Consider the following 19,834-nt stretch of genomic DNA (forward strand, 5'->3'; position numbering starts at 1 on the left):
TTTGAGAAACTTCTATTTTCTTTAGGTAAGGAGGGAACCTGTCTTTCCTAAGGCTTAACAGACTCTAACTAAGTACATGACTCTTTCCTTAACGATGCTCTGATACCACCTCTTCTGTGACGCCATGTTACGTCCAACAGAGTCAGGCGTAACGGAAGCCGTCACTTCAGAGTTGCGCCAGGATCAGTTAAGGAAAACAGTATCATGTACAAGACGGAGCAACTGCCATGAGTAGGCAAGCTTTTATTACATAGACACCTCAAGTGTCGACTAAGCCTAAGCGACCATGACAATAGATCGTCACCCGCTTCTAGTGCGAGCCTTCTAGACCAACCATGGAGAACATCTACTCTTCATAGACTTGATTGCCAACATCCTCATGATCATACTTCACTTCAGAATAACCATAGTCGTCAAGATGACCAGACTCATCATAAGTACCATTCTCTAGTGCCTTAGAGTTCTCATAACTCCCTTGTTCTGAAAAACAACATAAGTGCAGCTGAGTACGTATAAAATACGTACTTCGCAAGTCGCCGGGAAAAGTGGATGCATGAGTATTCTTAAGAGGAAAAACTTTATCGGCCACGGCTACCACCATAGAGCCATTAGCTCAAAATACTTTGTAGGTAAAAAAAATTATTTTCCCTTAACCCATTTTGTTGAAAATCAAATTTTATTTATAAAATCTACTGGCGACAGAGCGATGTGGGATCTTACATCCTGTGTTAGAGGAAAACCCACACGACGCACTTCCAAACCCGGAAGCTGGGAGTGATATCACATTTATTCTGATCAGAGGTGTACTGCTTTGCCCATAGCATCACTTGGTCCAAGTCGTCCATGCGCTACCCGTGCGCACGACTAGACCAAGGCACCAGAACCTTTAACCAGCTCGTAGACTACCTCTGCTTTTCCACCTTGCCTTACTATAGGCCCGCGGGCCGAGACCCCTGACCGGCGGTCCCGCCCTAGGGTGACTGTACCTACCCGGCTACAGCCACCTTCTCACCCATGCAGAGGCAATTACTTGGCATCGGTAGTCGGTTCAGCCCGTCCCATTCCAGGCCTATGGTCAGTACGGTTTGCGCCGCTTTTGACGTAAGCGCCAGTTGGTTGTGTCCTAATGTGATACCCTATGTAGAGGAGTCTGCCATCCAAGCCAACCCTACATGGGTCGTCTTCACCAACATGAGCTCCCATACCCACCAAATTTTTAGTTATAATGTAACCCTGCCCGGGTCACGACTACTTAATACAGATACTTCACCTGATCTGGTCCAATTGCCAAATCAGTGGATCCACCTGATCCAAATATCATTTTATTTATGAAAAGTATTTATTTTTAATTCTTATGCAAAATTTTGGAAATGACTCATAGCCCGGAAAACATTTATGAAGACATGATCAAGGAGATGACGACTTGCCGGGTAGCGCCCCGACCAACTCGAAACCACCAGATGGGGGTTCTATGGGTCTGAGATCGACTCCTGATAATTATTTCACAAAGAAGTTTATATTTTCCCTAATCAAGATCCAAGCATCAAGAAACAATTCCATACGGTGCAATCCATTTTAATTAAAGAGGCAATGATACATGCTAGTGTGTAATTAGAAGCAAAATGCATACAACACATCAAGAAGTAGTACGCACATGCACATCACAAAGAGCAAGCAAGCAAGCTCAAAAGGAAAAATGTGTTTAGCTGGTCGAACCCAACCCCGGCAGAAATATCATTTCTTTTTTCTCCAACTAGTCATCTTACCCAGCTCTCTTCCTCTCTCTCACTGTCACTGGTATGCTCAGCCACGAACATAACCAACTCCATCTCTCTCTCCCTAACTACAGAGCAGGCCGCCGCCGGCTCGATCTGCCACTTCCGGCCATCTCCGGCGACACCGCGGACACCCACAGAATCCCCTCAACTCCCTCTACCATATACCCCCATTTATTTGATCCGCCGCCGCCAAAATCGCCGCCACCCTCAAACCCCAGCGCCGTCTGCATCGGGTCCGATGGGTTCACCACGGGCCGCAGCAGCAATGGCATCTCCCTACCTACAAACTCCTCCTGCAGAGCTGCACGCACGAGGCGTGCAACTATGGCCGTCAGGCGTGACCATCTTAACCGGTGCGGCTCCGGCAACATGGCCGCTACAGACGCCCGGCTCGCCTTTGTCTACTGCTACTAGGGTAAGTGCCAGTCCAAATTTCTCTCTGTGCAGTGTTCTTACCTCTGCTGCAAGTGTTTGTGCTATGACTCCCCTTACTGCCATGCTTCTTGTTAATCTCAAGACCAAGGAATTAATCAAGCTTTACTCTATGGTGTGGACGTGGTCTCCAGATTTATTCTATATTGTTTATTCAATTTTTAGCTCTACTACACTATCCTCGCACTACTATGATTCTTTTTTAATTAAGCTCATAACTAGGAATTAACCAGTGAATTCCTACTGTCACCGACTTGATTAAAAAGCGACAAGTTAATTTCTTGTGATGGTTAGGTGCTGCCACAAACTAAATCTAAATGTTGCTTCTACTGTGTGTGCGCGTGCACTCATTTCTGCACCCTACAACAGTCAAGTGAACATCGACATTGATCACTCAAAACATTCTTAGAAAGGGGATCATGAAAGGGAAAATAAGAGGATGTCAGGAATTTATTTGTACAAGATTTGCACAAAGTATGTTTTTTTTTTTTTTTTTCAGAATGATGCATGTGCAAATGAGACAAGGCAAACATTAGCCAAACAGTGTTCAATACAACTAGGAAGGGATCATTAAGATGAGTAGCATACACAGGAAGCTTGAGCTATTAGCTGTACATGTAAATCTTAGCAAGTTAATATTTGGGATTTAATTCTCAGCATGACATGTCTATTATATACATAGATCTAGTACAAGACAGAGATGGACATGCACAGTACACATGCATCACTTAACCACCATGTACTAATTTGTCTTCATCTAATATATGTGCTTTCTTTTTCTAACCATCATTCTTCTTTTTACAGAGTAACTAGAGTCCAAAAGAGCAGGTGTTCATGTTCTAAGCAAAGGTGAAGATGGATCAAGCAAACAAAGCTGCAAAAGCAAGGCACTTGAATAGTACCTGATGGCAACTCAGCATCCGACCAAAAGAGTGGATGGGGATGGTGGGGAGAGCTTGGTTCTCTCTTGTGCGTGTTGTGTGCAGTAGAGGAAGTCAAAGGTGAAAGGAGGTGGCTGCTATTTATAGTAGTGTAGGGTGCTAGGTCGGTTTGGTAAAAGAGAGATGTGGCTGACATGCCTGGTTGCATGAGCATGCAAGCCTCCACATGTAATCATGTGAGTTGTACAACGGACAAGTGTATAGTGCATGGTTGGACACGAGTTGGCATATACTTTGTGTGTAAGGAATGAGACAAGGGCCTAATTGTAAATCTGCAAACTATAAGGGAGTTGGAGAAGAACTAATGTACATGGCTAAATACTAACTTTTTTGTTGCAATAAATTTTTGATATTAGTGTTGTGGTTAATTATAATTATTCAACTAACTATGCCTTCTGACACTGGTGTAACATAGCGCTGTCAAAAATATCGTTATCTAATTTTAAGGGTTTTTACAGTAGCCATGATAGTTTCATTTATATTTGATGGAATGTTGTAACGAGATAATTTTGAGGCAAGACACATGAATCATAAGTTGAAACCTTTTTTTTCCTGCAGGAACCAAAGTTGAAAACTTCATAGCTTGACAATACAATTTCATTAAAATTATGCGTACATATAAACAAATCTTGAAGGATTGATAGTAATGCCAGAAACAATTCAACTTCGTTTCGCCGACATGTTGGACATCCTTCAATCGGCTTCACCTGCCATGCAACAATATTGAGTGCACAACACAACTGCAGGGAAAGATTCACCCCGGTCGTTGCGCCGCAGTAGTAATGACTAGTGAGCAGTCAAATCATAGAGCCCCACCTTCGCCATAGTAAGTTGCTCGGACGAAGCAACCATCATTTCTCTGCTCCTTGAATCCACTGGTACTCCCATATTCCCACAGTAATAAGTTGCTCGGGCGAATCAACAATCACTTCACCTTTCCCTCAGTAAGTACTAGTACCTCCTTTTTTACTCTAGAAACAACCACAAGCGAATATTGGACGGTAGCAGCACGACAATAGAATAAAAATTTCTATAGTATGAGAATAACTTTGAACGTAAGCCATTGATTCACTCTATCCAATGGTCATAGTTGGAAAATCCAAACAAAACCAAGCATTGGATCAACTCTTTTAGCACTCAGATTGTTGCCGCCTACTCAACTGCCTGCCCACCTATATATCCGCTGACGTGTGATGACCACATGAGCTATCCATTCAGATTGTATGTTAAAAAATAAAGGTTGATAACTAATGCAGCACCTTGGGCCAACGCGGCCATATTGCATTTTGCACGAGAAATTACGCACCATGTTTCGTTGACATGTGGTCCTGTTCCAACATGTCAGTGAGACGATGGCAAGTCCTTTTCTACTAGTATTTCCAAACAGACGTGTAGGCCGGGGCGCCTCTTAGTGTACCGTGGCAAACTGGCAACCGTCCACCGACTCTTCGCCTTTCCCTCTCGATTTGGAACTGCTGTCGCACGCTCTTCCTACCTCCTCCATTTGCATTGACCCTTCCTTCTGCCATTGTTTGATCGTCTTCTCCATGGAGAGAACAGGGCCGAAACGACCCCGTTATTCTTGCCTCGATCTGAAAGATGACATGGTGGAGGAACTCATTGATCGGTGTGACGTCATCACCTCGGCTAGCATGGCAGGTTCGTTCAAAACCATTCTCGACTCAACTAATAACATCATTAAAAGGAACCCTAGGGTCCAGGAGCGGTTTGATCTCCCCTATCTTCTTTGCTGTGACCCTGATGACTGGCGCGGGACGACGGAGGCCTCACCTTGTGTAAGTTGATGCTGCTTGATAATGATACGTATGATGTTAAGATGCCATCGCTTGAGGGCAAGGATTGGGCAGGCGCAAATAGAGATTGGGTTGTTTATATTGGGTACAACTGCGAGTGGGAACTTGTGAATGTGTACACTCGTCACCGGGTTCCACTTTGAAAAATCTCAGCAGACTTCCCAAAGGTTGAGCACATCGGTATTCTACGCACGTTCAAATACGATCATGGTGACTGTCTTCTATGGAAGATAGCAATTCATCGAGTTCCCAACCGCTCTTGGAATTACAAGAACTATGAAGTTGTTGTTATCTTCGACAAGCTTGTTGCCATCCTTTGTGGTTCGACTCAATGGATATTGCTCAAAAATCAGTTTCTATACAAGGATGTGTACTGTGATGCAATTCAATACGAGGGTCCTGTGTTTTTGCATGGGATACTCGTAGTTTCGATACGTTTTTCTTCCGCCGTAATTATAATTGTTTCATCCACATGCATGCAGGTTTGCAAGTCTCCCTTTGGTAATTAACCTTCTTCTTGTGTTTCCAAGGTCCTGTGAACATTCCACCACCTATACTTGAAAATTTTTATAACCAAGGGGGAGATGACGATGGTGATGATCACGAGCATGAGGATGAGCAGAACTTATATACTTAGTGGCGCCTAGCAACTAATTCCGATGGATCACCTCTTCTTGTCTGTATACAGCGCACTGAGTTTGTTACTACTGAGGGAGCATGTGTTGTCTCCCATGGTCGCACTCTCCAGACCTATTCCAACACTCGTTGCATGGTATTCAGGATGGATACTAGTGTGCTAGCGCCAACACCTTCTCCCTGATACAATATTGATAGTCTTGGAGAAAACTTGCTCTTCCTTGGACAAAACTATCCGATGATGGTGAAAGGCGATCCAACTGTCGTTGACACAATGTTACTACCATTTATGAGAAGCAATTGTATCTATACCTTGGACATTTGGGTGGTTCCCTACCCTGGTACTGATATAGTAGGCCGCTTCAGCCTAGATGATCACTCCTGCGTTGGTCTCGAGATTGACAATAGATGGCCCGTCCTAGAGAATCACTTGTGGTTCAAAGCAAGTGTTTCCAACGCCGAGGATTGGTTGAGTTGAAGTTCATTTCATTGCTTGTTATTAGTTGTGTGATGAAAACTTTAGTATTTATAATGTATCCTCATTGTCGTTGTGGGTTGATGACCTTCTGTATGTAATAAAATGATATGCCTGTGATAAACTTACTAAATTTATGAATGGCTTTCGAGTCGCTTCTCTGAGTGAGTGCTGCGACGAGGCAAAAAATATTTTCCAAATACATAGTTGTACGTGCATTGCAATAGGTTATCGGATGAGGCCAATCAATAATAGTAGTACACTATTTGTACTAGCTTCACATGCTTTGCGCACCAAGTGGGTGGTTCTACTATAGCTGCGAATCCCATCATCCTAGGTCCTCGGATGAGTCCAGTAGAAATTGCATTCTGATGTTTGGGTTCAAACTTTTAGAACTGCTGCACTATCTCTACATCTACGTACACGTATTACAACAAGTTTTAAACTTGAGACCAGCCACCCACCCGCACAAAGAACACTTTTTAACCTAGCACAGACTCCAGGAAATTTGGCCATAGTGTGAGGTGGGCCATATGTTAATGTGTTCGCTGTACGTAACCAGCACCTCGAATCATCAATACTACTACTATATAAGTAGTAGGAGTAGTAGGGTGACATGGGCCAGAACAAGCATTCACGTCCAGGAGTACGACACACGCCACCAGCACGACTTCCATCTGACACCATATTTCTTGGAGTCCGTGCCACAACAATCTATTCAACCTCGTCGTTTCTCTAACTCAGCCATCGCGCGTCAGGCGAGGTGGGGGTTTGCCGATAGTCAGTTTTCTCAACTGCTGTCCCACTTGTAAGGCCAACTCCAACGCACGACCCCAAGCGGACCTCCATTTTGCTCGGATTCTGACCGTTTGGGTAGGGCAATGGGTTTGTGTTCGGGCCATTTTTAGGATGTGGTTGCCACGCGCCCAACGCGCGGACGCATCCCGGCCGCGTACATTTTTCTTGGCAAACACATATCTTTTTTTCATCATTGATTTTTTGGTACATGAAAATACATCACCAAAATTTTGACTAGAAAAGCAAGACCAAAGAAAACAAGAGCCACAAGAATACATTTTAGAAGATATCCAACTTTCATAACTGCTCCTGTAAGTTGGATTAGTGCCTTCTCAATGCATTCATTGTTGATCTACAGAGGCTCGATCTTGCATCCTGCTTTCTTCTTTGAGTGTAAAGAAGTAGACATTGCTTCCTCGCATCTAGTCTCATGTCTAGCCTCTATTCTATCAACAAGTGCACTAGTCTCATCTCTAGCCTCTATGCTAGCTAAAATTGCTAGAACATCTACTAAATTGCGCTCTATCAATATATCGATGTACTCTTCTTCCCAATACCAAAACTTGCATCCATTCTACACAACAAAATTTTAAGTTAGCACAACTAGTCTAATCCGAGAGCACAACCGAGGATTTGGTCGAGTTCTTCCTCCTTTTGCCGACACGTGGGACATCCAGCATCCAGGTCGTGTCATGCAAGAAAATAAAGTGGTAGTTGAAGCCACGTGATGTGCATTTGGGTTAAAATGTAAATAGAATCTTACTACTCTTGAGTAACTCCAAAAGCGACAACCGAAGATCTTTATTGGATTTGTTTTTCATCACCAGCACATCGAGGTGAAAGATGTGCTGGTTCAGTGGGTCCTCTTGCGTTTTCACTGACATGTGGGACCGCATATGAGCAAACAGACGATGGGCTCCGCACGTCTGCTGGCTGGCTGAGAAGAAAGATAGAGGAGGGCTGAGCACAGACTCTATAAAATTTGTTCTACATAACCAGCACCTCGATATTTGTGTGTGTTTGTTTCTAGAATAAAAAAAGAAGGTACTCCTATTTATGTTACTTCCACTACGCCTAGCCTAAGGTTAGTAGGTGACCTTGCACTTGGCTCTTCGCCTCTTCCAGAAGTCGAACGTTCTACAGTAGTACTTCTGGCAATCTGACACCAAATGAACTGCTGCACGTCCACCGCTTGTAAGTAAAAGTTTCTCGTCGTGCTGCGAGCCACCGCACACGCGTTGGCGAGGGAGAAGGCGTAATCAAGCTTCTCGTCGTTCTGCGACTTGACGAGACACATCAAAGTTATTTAGTATGTACTCTCTCCAAAAAAAAGGGTTGACCATGTCATGGCTACCATCCCGTGCTCTGTCGTTGAGTACGTGCACTATTCACATGCCATCGAGGAGAAATAATATTGTGTAGTAGGTGTCATCAAAGTGCATGACTCACTTACGCATTGCTTATCTGATTATCTCCATTTTCTTGCATGACATGTGCACCTTGATGCTAGATGTCTCGCGTGTCGGGAAACGGATGAACAAAGCTCACGTAAAAGAAAAGAGTTGAAGAACATAGATTCCAGACGACCGAGAAGGAGCAAGGAACCTCGCGGTGGAGCGTCTGCAAGGAACCTTGCATGTTTTCCCCTGTTTTTTGCCGCCTTCCCACCTATAAACAAATAAAAGAACATGAACTCTTCGCTAACCACTAGAAATGATACATCAGGATGCTAAGTTGAAGATGTTTTATATTTTATATTGATAACCACGCAACCAGCCACACATGTATAGGACGCATGCAGCCACGCATGTACACACGCCAACGCACTAACTCCATCCGATCCAACTCATGCACATACGCGCATAGTATGGAGCACACAATGCACATACACAACACGTGCATGCACACACACTCGGCCGCAGAATGCACGTGAATAACACATGCATGTGTACACACTCGGCTGCATGGAGGCGTGCGCCATCTGTGGCGATGTCCAGTTTGTCGTGCTAAGGAGAAGCTCACACACAACGGTGCCTACACATCTCTTGCAGCACCTCTTTACCGTCGTTGCTCAACGACTAGTCAGAGACGAAGACGACCGCAGCCTCGGCCTTAGAGCTAGCACTGATGGAAAAACACGCACGCTGCATGCACACGAGCATGTACGAAGTGCCCATGATGTGGTGCATCCCCAGTAGCCTCTACTCCTTTGGCGCACGTTGTCTATCAAGGCGGCTGCATGCCTAATGATGATGTGGATGAGATCTTCTAGGACTCATATGATGACGAGAAAAATTATGAGACACAAGGTGACGTACACCGTCAAGGTCCACGGTCAAGGGGTGCTAAATGCTAAGTGCTTAGATGTGCTTAGATGAGGTGCTAAGTGCATTAAATGGCTTAGTAACTCAATTCTTCATTGCATAGGTGCTTAGTTTATTGTTGCTAAGCTTGCTTCATTTAATTAGCTATAGACTCAAAAATGTCTTTCCCGTTTCTTCCCGCGGTCACCAAACTAGTATCTCTCTTTTTAGTTAACTTGCCACATCATATTTTATGCCTTCGTGGCAGGCTTAGCAACTATACATGGTGGAGCACTGGGAGAGGCCAAGGCTAGTCATAGTGGGGAGTAACTTATACTGTAACATATTACTATGTTACTCTAAACATCTCTATAAACCGGAAAGGAGGGAGTAGAAACATAGACTAGTGTCATATGCAGAGTATGGGAGAACATGATATTTCCACATCCGGACAGCCCAAGTTGGCTTCTCACCTTCTTGGCCCAACAAAAACCCCTCCCCCTCCCGCGCGCGCTTCCCGCCCGGCGCCAGCTGAGCCCGCCACTCCACATTGATGGCAAGTCAGGGCGACGCAACCTCTCACTGCTTCCTCCATTGAAGCGGCACGCCGATCGAGGGCACCACCCACTGCACGTCCGACATTTCAGACTACACAGTGGAGAGTAACTTTAGAGCAAGTACTGCAATTAGATGACATAAGCAAGCTATAAGGATTTAAATATAGTATTTGTGCTTAGTTGAAGGAGAGAGAAGAGGAGAGAGAAGAGAAGTAGATTGTAAACTTGTAACCGGTTGTAGCAGGAGCCCCAACATACTTTGTGAGACAAAAGGTGGGGCCATTATTAATGATATAGTATTTATAATAAAGGGACTAACGGACACCTTAATTACTCCGGTTTTTTTCAAACAAACCTTGGTGGGGCTATTATTGACTTGGACGTGGGGTTTGGGGGCCAAAGGCCTACTATTATACTTGGTCTTACTCGCACGACCGACCTGACATGCTCTACCCTAGCCGCCGCTGTATCATATGGTTTCGCACTGTTCCAGATCTTAGCGTCTCCACATAATTCTTCTCCGGCCCTCCTTCTGGCGTGCACCGCGAGAAGGGACAGCAGTCCTCCGAACCCCGCCTTTCGTGATCCTGTACGGGAGAGGGGCGATCAGGTTTTTGGGTAGCACACTCCTGTGACTGCTGCCAGCGACGACTTCCTTAATGACAGCCTTCTTCCCCGACCTCGGTAACCTCTTCATCAGCGGCATGAGTGACAACATCAACCACATCGGTTCTGCTCCCACTGTACAGTATGTGATTCTGTCCTCCTGGTTTAGTCCGCGTCATTACTTTGATGTTTGCAATTGTCGTCATGATCTATTTACTGCTGATTCAGATTAATTCTCATAGTAAATTGCTCATATAATTCAACAATCCAATCCAAAAACCTGATTATAGGCAATTTACTCCGAGTGGTTTTGCTGCACTTTTAAAGCCGCCTACTTTTATGGGGGTGCAATATAAAAGGTGGCACACAAGAGCAGTATATTGGTTTCAGATCATGTACTACTATGACGCCACTAAGGGTAAGCATAAGGGCGATATTAATCCTACACGGCAGGAAGCTTTTGAGAACATGGATACCCTCTTCAAAGCCGCCCTACAGAGTGTTCTTAATGATTCCATTGTGGATTCATATATGTCGTTTGACAGTGGCAAAGACATGTGGGTTGCGCTCGAGGCCACGTTTGGGCCCTCGGGCGCTGGCAACGAGTTGTACGTCATGGAGCAATTTTGTGACTACAAGATGACTGATGAGCACTCTGTTGTTCAGCAGACTCTTGAGATACAGTCACTCCCTAAGGAACTTGAGTACTCTAAGTGTGTGTTGTCGACCATCATTGCCAAGCTTCCACCTTCGTGGAACGATTTTGCTACTTCTCTGAAAAACAAGAGACATGAGTTTTCTGTTTTGGATCTCATTAGCACTCTTGATTTTGAGGAGAAGGCGAGAGCAAAAGACACACATGCTCAGGTCACTGAGGGAGCTTCTAGTGCCCACCTGGTACACGAGAACAACTTCCAGCCCAACCAGCCCCAAAACAACAAGAACAAATCTAAGGGGAAAGGCAAGTTTGATGCAAAGAACAAGCTGTCATATTCTACCAACTTCAAGAAGAATTCTCATAATAGGAAGGGATACAAACCTCAATTTTGGTAGCACCGCACAAAATTTATATGGCTGCATCTACCTGCTGCCAGCTAACCTCATGGTGCTCCAGGTATTCCTACATTCATAACTAGGTACAATGACCACCGCAAGATGAAATTAGCTTATTCGTACGTTGACTTGCTAAATGCAGTGCGGAACGATCCTATCATGTGTGGAGGAGCAAATAAGCAGTGTAGTCGAAGGTGGAAATCAACCAAGGACTTATGAAATTATATATAATCTTCCTCAGGCAGGTCAGTATCCCCTTCATCCAGATGATCGTGTTTTGTCATGCCGAGCTATTGATATATGCTATTGTTTTGCAACACTGTTTAAGTATAGCTACTGTTTTCCTATCTTTTCAGATTCAGGACAATGAAGATGATTTCAGGGGAACTGCATAATATGGACTCATGTTGGGTCATCTCTATTGCCTCATGTGTTTGCTGCAAATGTGTCAGCATCAATTGCAAGATGAGGCAGCTAGCTAGCTGTGGAGTTGCCAACATGCTCAAAGTGCTAGCAACATTGAGAAGAAACAAGCATGCCAAGGAAATTAATGCGTGCGCAGGGAGGCCCTTTGCTCAGAGAAGCATCGATCGATTTTCTTTATTTCCACACCTTCTCACAGCTTTGTATTGGTTATAGTATGGTGTATCATTGAGATGCATAAACATGCTGAACTTTTGTTCTTCTGAATGTTAGTATGCATACCGTATCTTCTGAAGCTTAGTTTAATGTGAGTGTCTGCATCCAGTACCGCATCCTCTAATTTGGTGGATGCCAAGTTGAAAAAGGTTACCGATGAGTAGCCATAAGCTAGAGGCGTCTCTTTTTTTCTTTCAAATGGGCAATAAGCTGGAGAGTGTCTCGGGCGGCCTCTAGCACAAGGCCCTCTAGTACGAAAACGGGCAGCCGACTGGGCCGATACAAAAGCCTATCCGTCTTAAAGCCCATTTGTTTTTGTTTTTTGCAAGGAGAAGCCCATGTTTCTAGAAGAGGGGAGATGCGGAGCATCCTACGGTCATCTCCATGTACACCTTCATAGCACATCAAGCCCCAAGTGGACCTACCGGAGTTAAGGTGAACCCGCTCTTCTTCGAGAATATCATGAATATCCATTGGACTTGCTTGCTACCTCACCAAAGAGCTCTATGTGTCCTTAGATATGAAGATCGACGACCACAAGCTGGTGAGGAACACCCCAAAGGAGTAGGAGAAGGACCCCAAGGCCACAAGGAGGAAGAAGGAGTGCAACAAGACCAAATCTGCACCTCCCAGGCGACCCCGTGCCCACGGGCCCCGAAGACCCCGTGCGCACGGGCTACTCAGGGAGCTGGCGCTGGAGCACCCCGTGCGCACGGGCCTGTACCGTGCCCATGGGACCCCCGTGCGCACGGGCCCAACTTACCCCGTGCGCATGGGCTCATCAGGATGGGCGGCTGTGATCCCCAATCCGAGCCCCTCTTCACTCACTTCGACCCCAAGACTATATATTCCGTACCTAGACCATTTGTTAGGGGAAGCAAAGTAGTTGATACACATTGGTGAGCTTTGCTCCATGGATTCACTCCTCTAGGAGATCAAGACCTCCTCTTGGAGTGACCAAACATCAAGACCTCCTTTTTGGGGAAGGATCCCAATCATAGGATCATCAAGCCCTCATCTCCTTCATAGGATTTGGGATGAACTCTACCATGTATCTTATTTCCCTTTGTTGTTCATGTACCTTGTGGATCTTATGTGTTTGATTGTCTAGTGGATGTGTGATTTGACTTGTTCTTGAGTGTTCTTCTTGTTTTTCCTCCTTTGTTCATCTTGTTCTTGGGGATTCCACCTCCAATTCGTGAAAGATCTTCTCTATAGGGTTCCACCCTACATCATATGGTATCAAGAGCCAGGTTTCTCACGAAATTGGAGCCCCCCTCTTAGTTTTCTAGCATAATTTTGCTTGTTCTTGCCCAATTTCGAAAATCCCCACAAAAATCTACATCATATGGTATCATGAGCCATGGTTTCTCACGAAATTGGAGCCCCACTCTTTGTTTTCTAGCTTGATTTTGTTGTTCTTGTCCTAAATCCGAAAATCCCCACCAAAAATAGCCCCAATTTTTTTTTTGTGATTTGTTGGTTTAGTGTGATTTTGTTGGATTTGATCCATGAATTTGGTGTTTAGCGGCTTCTGAATCATCATGCCAAGGTGGATATCATTACATCAACATTACATAATAGATGGGGATACATACATAAGGCATACAATGCCACACGAATACATCATCACAATACATAAGAGCATCATCCGACTACGGATGAAACACAAACAGAAGCTCAAACGACATCCACCCTGCTAGCCCAGGCTGCCGACCTGGAACCTATCCCCTGATTGAAGAAGAAGCAGAAGAAGAACTCAACGCAAGCAAGCATCACTCTCGCGTCATGATCATCGATTAACTTGTACCTGCAACTGTTGTTGTAGTAAGCTGTGAGCCACGAGGACTCAGCAATCCCATTACCATGGGTATCAAGACTAGCAAAGCTTAATGGGAAAGGAAGGGGTAAAGTGGTGAGGTTGCAGCAGCGACTAAGCATATATGGTGGCTAACATACGCAAATAAGAGCGAGAAGAGAGCAAGCAGAACGGTCGTGAAGCTAGCAATGATCAAGAAGTGATCCTGAACTCCTACTTACATCAAACATAACCCAAAACCGTGTTCACTTCCCGGACTCTGCCGAAAAGAGACCATCACAGCTACACACACGGTTGATGCGTTTTAATTCGGATCTGGTGTCAAGTTATGTACAACCGGACATTAACAAATTCCCATCTGCCTATAACCGTAGACACGACTTTCGAAAGATTATACCCTGCAGGGGTGTCCCAACTTAGCCCATGATAAGCTCTCGCGATCAACGAAGGATATACCTTCTCCCAGGAAGACCCGATCAGACTCGGAATCCTGGTTTACAAGACATTTCAACAATGGTAAAACAAGACCAGCAAGACCTCCCGATGCGCCGACAATCCCGATAGGAGCTGCACATATCTCGTTCTTAGGGCAACACCAGATAAGCTAAGCGTACAGGTACCGACGTAACCCAAGTTGCCAAGGGATGGTCCCGCACGGTGCTCTAGTTTGGACCAACACTTAGACAAGCATTGGCCCGGGGGGGCTGTAATAAAGATGACCCTTGGGTTAATTACTCCCAAGGGAAATATAGGTGGTGGTGAGGCAAATGGTAAAACCAATGTTGGGCCTTGCTGGAGGAGTTTTATTCAAAGCGAACTGTTAAGGGGGTCCCATAAATCACCCAACCGCGTAAGGAACGCAAAATCCCGGAACATAACACCGGTATGACGAAAACTAGGGCGGCAAGAGTGGAACAAAACACCAGGCATAAGGCCGAGTCTTCCACCCTTTACCAAGTATATAGATGCATTAATTAAATAAGAGATATTGTGATATCCCAACATAATCCTGTTCACCATGGAGCAATCTTCAACTTCACCTGCAACTAGCAACGCTATAAGAGGGGTTGAGCAAGGCGGTAACATAGACAAGCAATGGTTTGCTAGGAAGGGTGTCAAAGGTTAGAGGTTCATGGCAATTTGGGAGGCATGATGAGCAAAAGATAGGTAACGTAGCAAAGCAATAGAACGGAGCAACTAGCATAGCAATGATAGTAGTGAGATCCGGGGTAGCGGTCATCTTGCCTGAAATCCCGCAAGGAAGAAGAACGAGTCCATGAAGAAGACGAACGGATGAGGCTGAACCAAGCGTAGACGAACGAGTCCTCACGATCGCAACGAAACAGAAACTATCGAGAAGAAGCACACAACAAGGTAAACACACCACACATAGACAAGACATGATGCACAACCAAGCATGATGCATGTCAAGACTACTCATGGCAAGAGATGATGCAACCAAGAGCAGCACATCAAAGCAAGTTTAAACGAGGCCGGGAACAACATATAACAATTCCGGTAAGTCCTCATATGCAAGTTTCGAAATTGGTCCAGATCTGAATAAACCTTATGTTCAAGTTGTTAAACAGCAAGTTAAGATGCGCCAAGATGATCTACACGAGATTCTAGTCAAGTTACATATAAAGTTCATTTAATTCGGAGCTACGGCCTAGAAGATATGAGCAAAACAAGTTAAACATGGCATTGGTGCAAAATGCACCCCAAACATCAAGAAAACACCTCAAAACATGGATGCAACATGATAATATGAAGCTACATGCAAAATCAAGCAAGTTTCATATAGAGCACACTCAAAACGGAGCAACGGTTCAACACACACATACTATACAAGTTATAGCAACAATCTGTCCAAAACAGCAACTAGGCATATTGCAAGCACCAAAACAATATGCTACAGCACCACAATATGAAAACAAAAGGCATGGGAATGATGTACAGGTAAAGCATAACAAAACATGAACACTGAGCTAACTCCAGAAATCACTAGAACATGCTCAAACACACATGGCAAGATTGCAAATAATAACAGTTCAGACTTTGCAGAAAATAACATCAGGTTGCAATATTTAGAGCTATCAAACAATATGTTACAGGAACTTATCATGGCAAACAAAGGCATGGCATGAATCTACTAATTGCATAGATCAAAAGTCCCTTACTGACCATGAGCCAAAAAGGGTCAGAAAATATGATGGCACCCATGTAAACAGAGCAAGATATATTACAGATTCAAACATGGCAGGAACAATGATAAGTAGGCATGTAGATGAGCTTGTACCACTCACCACAGAGCAATACATGGCATGGCAAGGCAACCAACAGTAAGAAGACATGTTTGTGAAGCTAAGCATGGCAATAGCAAGTTCATAGGGTACATGAATCACTAGCAACAATCATGGCAACAACTGAACTTAATGTTAACAGGCTGACAACAACATTATTTAGCAACTTTGGAGCAATATTACAACAATCTACAGCAAGCTATAAATGCAACCAGGGGCACGGGTGGATAGAGCATGACATGTATGACAAAATACCCTTAATGGACATCTCCTGATTATGCATAGAATGATTTGTAGAAGCAGGTTTACATAGCATCACGAAATAACAGATTCAGCCTAGCAAAACAGTACAGCAAGTACACTACTTAACAAGCTCGATTCACTCACCACAAGTCATTGCATGACAAGATAAGCATAGCATCAGCAAGAAGGCATGTTTATGAAACAAACCAAGGCAAGAACAAGTTCATAGCATGCAAGGATCAACTACAACAACCTTGGCAAAATTGAATAACATGTAAACAATCTGCCAGGAAACATTTTGTAGCAAAAGTAGAGCACGAAACTGATATGCTAGACTACCCCATAATTGCAAACAGAGGCATAAATGGATAGAGAACAACCATATATTCAAAACACCCTTAGTGAAGTATCTCAAAATATGCATGGATCTCTCTGTAGCATCAAGTTTACATGGCATCAAAATAACAGCAGAACAGGGACTAAAATCAGCAACATTACGAAGCCTAGTTTTCATGCTTGTGCTAGTCACCACATTGATCACAAAAATATATGGTAAGCACCTCTGTAAAGAAGACATGACATAGATCAAAACACATGTAGACATCAACCTCATAGGATGCACACATCAATCATGGCAAAAATGACAAAAGAGCAAGTTCTGTTAACAGACAGCAGACAACATCCTGAAGCACTTTTGCAATGATGATTCAGGCATCAAGATGAGCTCAAATGAACATGATGCAATGGAATGAAATGAAGTACTCGTTGAGGCAAACAATTTGACATATTACACGCGTGAAACTGAGCTACGGGTGCAGAGATACAATGCGATGAACATGGCATGATTATGTCAGGGATTCGAGGACTTAGTGAAATCGAGGTCAACCTGCGGATCTGCACGGTTTGCGAGGTACGCCGGAGTTGCCGGAGAACACGCCGGAGTTGCCGGGGACGATGCTGGGGAGGCGGATCCGGGGCTATACCAAGGCCACTTGGCAAGCCTCGGGTCATTCCGAGAAAGTTTAACACCCGCTCACAACAGGAGACAAAAAGGGGAACGCCGGAGGGCATAGAAGTGTCGGATCGCAAAACGGACAACGGGGAAAATGCTCGGATGCATGAGATGAACACGCATGCAAAATGAAATGCACATGATGACATGATAAAATGCAGCACGCAAGCAAATGACATGGCAATGACGGCAAATAACTGGCAGACACCTGGCGCATCGAATCCGGGGCGTTACGACACTCCTCCACTAACAAGAGATCTCGTCCCGAGATCTTAGGACCGAGACGGAAGAGAAAAAGGAAGAGGGAAACAAGAACTCAAGAGAAGAAGCAAAGAATCGAGAGCACTTGAGAAGAAGAGAGGAACGACGAGAATGACGAGAATCGAAAGCTCACGGAATCAGATAGATTATGAAAGCACTCCGGTTAGAATGAGATAAGAAACGAATAAGACTAAAAGGATTTAGGCAAACTCCGATTGAACATGGAAAGAATAGAACACGAGCTTGAGAGGATGGAATGATACTTGATGAAGGCATGACACAAAACCTCCGGAAAGAATTGAAAGAGTTGAATGAAAAGAACGGAGAAGAAAATGACAACTTGTGCCATGAATGAAATAGAAAGCAACCTTAGAAGAAAAGATTGAATGGAGTTGTTGAGAAAATTCAACAACGAAAAGAATAAGCTTGTCGTGGACTTATGGATAATATCTCAGAAATTATGAGGTGATAACCAGCCACAAACGGAAATGATTGGATAACTTAGAAGAACGAAGAAATGCAAAACTCCACTTCAAAAGAATACAGAGGATTAATTGCACTTCGAGACGCAAGAAGAAAAGATACTTGAACTCCACCCACAAAATCTTGATGAACTCTTGAAGAAAAGATTAAATCATGAAGAACCACCATGAACAACTCTGGTAACAAAAGGATGATGAGATAGAAGAAGGAAAATAATAAGATGAGCATTGCGATGATTTAGATAGAGGTTCCGACGTAATGGCTGAGGAAAATTTGAACTCCGGAAAAGAAAAGGTGAACAACTTGGAATCGAGAAATTATTCAACATGAACAATCTCCGAAGAAAGGGGTTATTTACTTGAACGCAATAAGAATAAGATTTATTGTATGCTTATCCTTCATCAAATTAAATTGATGACAAGCAATGGATTTTGCATACTACTTATTCTTCTTGAAAAGGATTGAGAAGTGACAAATCACAAACTTGAGAAGCTCTTCATGAACCACCGTCAGGATTGAAAGAACGAATGGATTGATACGATAACAAAGGAAAAGAATCTGAATGAACCGCCGTAAGAATTAGAAAATGATTGATGAAAGAGAATGAATCACCGGGAAGAATTAGAAGAACCAATATGCTCGAGGGGATTTAGATGCAAAAGGACAAGGAGATCATGAGCTGACTAAAAAACACTTGAACGGAGCACCGGGATAATTGGATAACGGTAGCTGAAACATGAGGACGAAGAATTCTTCTAGAACGATGGCCTCCGGTGAAAAGAAACATAAATCAACTCCGGACAAACTCCGGATGGTTAAGAAAAGAATATCTGACAAATGGAATAATTCGAGAGAATAACATGAAGCTAGAACCACGAAACTTCGAGAGAACGGACAAGGTTTAGAGGAAAACTCTTCTTCGGTCTTCAAAGCTGAGAAAGATGACGAGAAACACCACCGAAATTACTGAGATACTCCGGGAGAATGGAAAGCAAAGAGGTTGAGCCAACAATGAAAAGAATTTGAAAATGATCTTGGAGAAGGCATGTGACTGATGGAATCCATTCTTACGTCAACTCTGAAAAGGATTTGAAATAATTCCGGGGGAATTAGAAGAGTCAGGTAAGATCCTGGGAGAAGACCTGTGGATTAGGGCCCACTAACGAGAAAACACCGTTGAAAAGGATTGTTGAAAAGATAGATGATGCACCCGAACAATTGAAATATTTGAATGAGGTGACAACCTCGAATAAATTCGAACACAGACGAATCTCCTGAGATGACTTGAATACTCCGGAAGGATAAACTGGCGAGAGGAGAACGAGCAAGGAAAAACACTTGAGCCGAGGAAAAGAATATAATCACTACTGAAAAACTTGAATTGAATCCACCGGAAAAAGAAAGGGATGAAGAATGACGAACGAGACGAGAATTCACCAGTTGAAACAATTGACGAAAGATTGAAGGGGCTCCACACGAATGAAAATTAATGGTCGAGAGAGAGTCAAACTCCGGGAAGAAAAGGGTGGGAGGGCGGAAAAACAAAATCATCTTGGAAGGGGAAATCGACGAATATCTTGAAGAGAAAACACCGGTTGAAATCATTGAGGAGAGAGAGCAAAAACTTCGCACGAGTAGGATGGATACTCGATTATGGACTCCGGTTCCGAGAAGAAGAAGG

The 19,834-nt window shown here is 43.9% G+C and overlaps 1 long non-coding RNA gene across 1 annotated transcript; it reads left to right on the top strand.

The window, feature by feature from the left end:
- The first annotated feature begins 1,712 nt into the window (after positions 1-1,712).
- On the top strand, positions 1,713-3,519 carry LOC123094823 (uncharacterized). The gene is made up of 2 exons (XR_006445995.1): positions 1,713-2,193; positions 3,015-3,519. It is a non-coding gene; the product is annotated as an uncharacterized lncRNA (long non-coding RNA).
- Positions 3,520-19,834: the final 16,315 nt, after the last annotated feature.

This window comes from Triticum aestivum, chromosome 4B, assembly GCF_018294505.1.
Source record: "Triticum aestivum cultivar Chinese Spring chromosome 4B, IWGSC CS RefSeq v2.1, whole genome shotgun sequence".
Classification (NCBI taxonomy): domain Eukaryota; kingdom Viridiplantae; phylum Streptophyta; class Magnoliopsida; order Poales; family Poaceae; genus Triticum; species Triticum aestivum.